At 42.2% G+C, this 6,462-nt stretch overlaps 1 long non-coding RNA gene across 3 annotated transcripts in view; it reads right to left on the reverse strand.

Annotated features, from left to right (window-relative positions):
* Positions 1-3,514: 3,514 nt before the first annotated feature.
* LOC134452465 (uncharacterized) overlaps positions 3,515-6,462 on the reverse strand; it is a 3,263-nt gene continuing 315 nt past the window's right edge. The window contains exons 1-4 of one of the 3 annotated variants that reach the window (XR_010035464.1): positions 5,313-6,462; positions 4,956-5,086; positions 3,967-4,047; positions 3,515-3,852 (exon numbers count right to left, since the gene is read on the reverse strand). The exon at positions 5,313-6,462 is cut by the window's right edge and continues 45 nt beyond it. This is a non-coding gene — a long non-coding RNA (uncharacterized LOC134452465). Of the gene's footprint in view, positions 3,853-3,966; positions 4,048-4,955 lie in introns of all 3 variants that reach the window. The other 2 variants (XR_010035463.1, XR_010035462.1) reach the window with 2 other exon arrangements.

Raw genomic sequence — 6,462 nt, forward strand, 5'->3', positions numbered from 1 at the left:
ATGTGTAACCATGATAGCAACTGATACAGCACATGGTATATACAGTATACACATTTCTCTGCTGCACTGGACACGGTCACAGAGAGAGAGAGAGAGAGAGAGAGAGAGAGAGAGAGAGAGAGAGAGAGAGAGAGAGAGAGAGAGAGAGAGAGGGAGAGAGAGAGAGAGCATTGTGCATGCATTCATTCATTAAGTAGACCTACTTCTGAATAGATGCCGAACATAAGCAATCACTTGAACATCATCTAAAATTATGAAAACCACAACCAAGCCAGAGCAATGGCCTGGGGTTGTAAGAGATCTTTCCATGAATATTTATCAAGTAATAGACTAATAATATTAATTAGTATGACCAAAGTAGAGGAAGTTTTGGAGCAAAAAATGGCATGACATAGGGAAGACCCGCCTTTTCATGTATGAAAAGTACAACTTTCCTAGTCATAATGAATTCTTGGAATTTGATGTACGTGGTAAGTATTTCTGAAAAAGTTAATATTTGTGAATGAACGGCAACGATTCTGTAAATAACCTACTACAAATGCTAGACACATGCCTTTTCATGTTTGAAAAGTACAATTTTCCTAGTCATAATGAATTCTTGGAATTTGATGGACGTGGTAAGTACTTGTGAAAAAGGTCATATTTGTGAATGGACTGCATGCATTCTGGAAATAACCTGCTAAAAATATTACACAGTGCACCTTTAACAACAATGGTACAATGCTCACTGCAATACACTGTAGGTAGCCTCTTATTGCAGGTGGGGTCGCCGGCTGGCCTATTCACTATTTTTTGAAAATACTCAACTACATCATAACAACATTGATATGACAGTAACGAGAGCCTTAAGCAACAAATTAAGATATGGCCATTACAATTTTGGTGACAGTAAGGTTAGAACAGACTCTGCACTACACACTGGAATTTAACATGGAGCCGATGGCAGTTCTTCACACACCTTAACACCTTTAGTTCCATTCCTGTGAGAACACTCCATTTCTTCACACATGTTTTACAAGAATCTAGTTTGCAAATTGGATGCTTGCTGTGACAGGCTAGCTACTCCACTTCAATGTTATATCATGTTTCAGGGACACACCGTCTTCTACAATTTGAGCATTTATAACGTGTGTGTGTGTGTGTGTGTGTGTGTGTGTGTGTGTGTGTGTGTGTGTGTGTGTGTGTGTGTGTGTGTGTGTGTGTGTGTGTGTGTGTGTGTGTGGTTGTGTGCGTGCATGCATGCATGAGTGTGTGTGTGTGTGTGTGTGTGTGTGTGCGTGCGTGTGTGTGTGTGTGTGTGTGTGTGTGTGGTGTGTGTGTGTATGTGTGTGTGTGTGTGTGTGTATTCATGTGTGTGTGTGTGTGTGTGTGTGTGTGTGTGTGTGTGTGTGTGTGCACGCGTGTGCGTGTATGTGTTTGGGTGTTTTTGGGTGCGTGTGTGTGTTTGTGCGTGTGAGTGTGTGCGTGCATGTATGAGGAATTTGTGTCCGGTGTGTGTTTCTAGAGTGTGCATGGTTTACAAACGCAATGCGATGTGCTGTATACGTATATGCTTCCAAAGTGTGAACGTGTAAGCAGGTCTCACTAGAGGCTACCTAATTCAATTTTTAAAGTTCCCATGGCATGAAAATTACATGGTCCTTTGGTGCTTTGTATGGGTTTGCGGGGGTGTCAGGATGCTATATCCGCAATTTTTATCAAAATAATGCTGAAATGCGCCATTTAGGCCTCTTTGGTGAAAAGTCTCCTCTCCCAGTGCGTCGATCTGGTAATGATATGCAACAGGAGGGGGAGGGGGGCAGGAGGGGGAGTGTCGTTGATGAGCAGGGGCGGAGCCGCGGGCTAAAGCTGTGTTGTGGTGGTGGTACGGCAGGTTAGCTGTTACCTAGAGTTAGCAATTTGCCCTAGTTAGCAAAGGCATGTCCAGCACCTGATGGAACTTACTCTCGCTTGTTTTGACCCAAAGATGAAACATACTATTGCCTACCTGCTCATGGGCTTCAGCGCAGGATGCCTCAGAAGGGTGAGTTTGAAATGTTATGTCTGCAATTTCAATTTGTTGAATGGGTAGTTCTGAGCACTGTTGCTTGCTAGTGAGTTTGTAATTACAGCAGCAATCATTCACCACGCAATGACCTGGCAAGTCACCATCATAAATTATAATATTATTTTTTTTAACTTATGAGCAAACAACCCCATTTGATGCGTGTGTGATGCACGTTACTGGCATCGCAACTGTCTCTAAACCCAGCAACGTTCTCAGTGTGGATGGTTAGCATGCAATTGCAAGTCCTTCCCCTTTGTAATGTTATGATGCAACACAAATGTGGTAACAATGTTATAAATGAACGAGGGGGTAGTTGTCAGGTTATAGTAGACTTTTTACACCTTTGTTTACAACATTGTTCTGTTTCACCACTGCAATGCTTATCATGCATCACAAATCTGTTTGAGGAGGGTGGTGTATTACATGACAAAAGGGTACTCTATACTAGTTATGATGTATGCACTTCCTCACCATCGGCTGATCATAAAATGTGTCTACATACAACTTGGCTGCATTTGAACAGCACCCTGTGCACTGTCTGTGCTGGAGAATAGCCAGCTTTCCTTTGTCCAATAGCCTACATGGCATTCTAAAAATGCATCCATTATGTCTTGTATTCCAGTGATCCCCAACCTTTTTTGCCCTGTGTACCCCCTAATTAATTTAGTCATATCATGAGTACCCCCTCCTTCATGCTCTATATCAGGGGTGGGCAACTCTCATGAAGGAGGGCCACATTTTTTTCATTGTGAACATTGGAGGGCCAGATGACTGCGGATCTGACTGCAGCTTGCAGATTCAAGGTGCAGTTGGTTGCTCAGTGGCCGCCGAAAAAGTTTGGAAGCAATGAGTGTTCTCTGTCAGCCAACAGTGTAATTTTAACAGATTGTTCATTATAATTTATAAGTATGGCTTATCTATGGGCCGCACTTAGTAAGGAGGCGGGCCGCATGTGGCCCCTGGTCCTCCAGTTGCCCATCCCTGCTCTATATGATCCTCTATACCAATGTGAGTGCACTCCATACATTTGTTAGTATCACATTTTCCACGTACCCCTGGTTGGGAAACACTGTTGTATACAATGGTGAAATAGTCCATGCTCTGTTGACATCATATTTATCCATAGTTGCCAGTTAAGTTTCCATTGTGAAAATTGCATCATCTCATGTTTACCTGAGAGTAACCTGGCTATCAGTGTCAGAAAACTGCTTTTTTTGTAATAAGGTTAGATGCTAGTGTGGAAACTGAGACAATGCCCACAGAAAGAGATAACATTATGCTGCCAGGTCGCATTACTTTCATTTGACACCATCTGTGCATATAAGAGCAAACTTGCGCCATGTCTTATCTTTATCAGATCACTATAACTTGGAGAGAAGGCAGGAGAGCCACAACGCATGCTGGAACTTTTTGTACAGAGTTCAAGATCACCATAAGCGGCCAATTCAATTATGCAGACAGTGTGAAGACAGTGTGCAAATTTTATTTACAACAGCATCAAGAATATTAAATTGGAACATGTGAATATTTTATGGAAGGCAAATATTGTACTGAAAGAAGAACAGCAATAACAGTCTCTGTAACCATCTTTTCTATTTTTCCAGCCGTTTCAGGCATTTGTCCATCAGTGATTCGAGTGTCGTCTTGCATATCCATGCCGAGTTCCCCGATGAAGACGCTGGAACCTCGATACAAGGCTGGCGGTGACCTCCTCTGGCTGGCTCGTCTGAACTGTGCTGACTTGTCTTCTAGGGCACCAACATTGCATCAGTCACAGGGTTTCCGAAGACCTTTCCACACAAAGCCTACAGGACAAGCAAAATATTGTTCAGAATGCTATGTCATTTTGGAATTATTGAAGTAACACTATTAAAATGTTATGTCAGAATTAGTTTAACTGAATTCTTTTCAAATCTTACCAAAGGTTGGATTAGCTTTTGATGTTTGCCGGTGGTTGGTGTGCATTTTCATTCTAGAGGACAGCCATCTGTAAGAAGCGTCTGCAAGTACAAAAGACAATGTGTGAACAGAGTGTCCCTCTTATATTTTTCAGTTGGTCAAGATGGTGAGGGTTAGCCAGTTTCAAAGACAAACCTCGTTATTGTCATTGGAAAGGATATGAAGGGTTCCTTCCTAAAACACTGCAAGAGCCATTTCATACTAATGCCATGAATTGTATTGTATAGTTATAATAATTACATCAAGTCAAGTATCACCTGAAACCGTGTGTGTGTGTGTGTGTGTGTGTGACATTGCCTTGTAAAGCAAATATAGACATCTCAACAGAAGAGTGTTTTCAGGGGGCATAGTCAAGGTATCCACTCCATTATCCAAACTCATGTCTTCTACTTGGGCTTGTGGCCCAACAACCTACCTAGCATCCATGGAGAAAATAAGTTTCCCTGCTATGCACAACAACTAATCAGAAAATGACATTTGAATTGATATTTTGTGAGTTGTTTAATTGCCCATCTATCAGCATACCACATCATATTTTACAAGGTCACAAGCACAAAGGAGGATGGGAGTTTGGATAGTGGAAAGGAAACAAGGTAGGCCTACACGTTTTGCCATTTAGTGTAATCCTGCTATAAAAAAGAAAAACAAAAAATCAGGCGCTAGAACAACAAGATCCATCTTCTCACCTACACAGCATATAAGGAAAGACAACATTCTTTGCAGCAACTTGTTCCAGTTAGACAGATGCTGAGGCACTCAAGGTTGCATTTTTTTTACTTTTTTATTTGGCTACAATGCTTACGCGTTTCGGCCCTTATGGCCTTCAGGGCGTATAAATTGCAACCTTTAGTGCCTCTGCATCTGTCTACCTGGACCAAGTTTGAGAGCCCCTACACTGATGAGCACCAAGGAAAAAGGTGAAGATCCAGAGCACTCAAATTACAGATACCTGCTTGTATGTGATTCTTTGGAGCAAATTGGATGATGACTGAATGGGAAGACTCCAACGTAGTGGTGATGGAGTTTTGCTTCATCATGTTGCCTTCTTCTACTCATCATGACCGTCTGTAACAGGAACTTCTGAAGATGAGAATTGCGGCCATTAGGAAAAAATACAGAATATAACTTTCCATGATCCACAATAAGCCTCTCAAATTCTATACAAGAAAATTGTCTGAGTCAGAACAGAGACATAAATGTCAAGGAAACATAAACCCAATATTCGACTGCATCTGGCTTTCCAAGCTATTCACGGATAGGAATGAAAAAATGACAGACAGTGGGAGCAGGTTGCATAGCTACTCACACGTAACTCCACAGCTGCCTGCACTGGAGCAAGGTAAGCTAGACAAGTGATCCGACTGCTGTATTCTGTGTACCTACCAGAGGTTACGCCAAATTTGTTATATGATGAAAACAAAAACGCAATCAAATGCCGTCACAACCACTAAATAGCAGCCTGTATCAACTGCTTGAAGTCTGTGTTGGATGTGTCAGCTGAGTTCGTGCAGCCACGCACACTGAGTAATTACCGTAATAGAACCCTTTGAACCCATTGAAGCCTACGTTTCAATGCAGTGGCCAGTCGCTCTACACTAGGTATAGTTAGGTGACCAAATCGAATCAAAGGCTTGCCTGGTCAATATGCTATGTTATGAGTTTGGTGTGTAGTCACAACTGGGCTTTCCAAACATACGGTTAGTTCGAACACCTGTTAGCTCAAGTTATAACATCCCTAGGTGAAACTACGAACAACCAGTCTCCATGAAAATGAACGGTGGCAGATGGACACTCCCAACGGAGATCACTCCGGGACGTGTAGCCCCAGGTGGTTTTATCACTCCCAGACGTTCGATCCCACCCGATTATATTTCACGTATTATCACTGCCACATACAAGCAATTTAGGATTAGGTTTAGAGTTAGGGTTAGGTGTAGGGTTAAGTTTAGGGTTATAAACAAAAAAAAACTAACATCAAAAAGATAACTAGCTCCGTTATATGGCGGTGGGCTCGATAGTCTGGCTAGTGGGAGCGTGCCGACCGGGGAGCGATTGGGGTTGGGAGCGACAGTCTGGGAATCGAAATGAATATGTACCGCACCACCACAGCCAACAAAAAGGGTTTCCTAATAAATCGTGTTTTCACCAACAACGTTTAAAATGCCCTGTTTTCAACCACAGGACCCTCCTTGGTCAACCAACGAAATGTTGAGCAATTTGGTCTTGTTAAATTGGCGTGTAATAGAATAATTGTCAACATCACATTCCTTGTTAGCTAGCTAGCTGGATGCCTGTGTTATTTGACTGCAGGTGGGCTAACATAGCCGCTCGCCCGGTCGTCAAGGTTTCATTTCCATCGAAACCATTTAGTAAATTGTGCTCATGCTTGATGTATATGTAAGTTCAAAAGACCATGGTTATATTTTACAGTCGATTTCCCAAGAAAACCTAAGACA

The sequence above is a fragment of the Engraulis encrasicolus genome, chromosome 7 (assembly GCF_034702125.1).
Source record: "Engraulis encrasicolus isolate BLACKSEA-1 chromosome 7, IST_EnEncr_1.0, whole genome shotgun sequence".
NCBI lineage: Eukaryota > Metazoa > Chordata > Actinopteri > Clupeiformes > Engraulidae > Engraulis > Engraulis encrasicolus.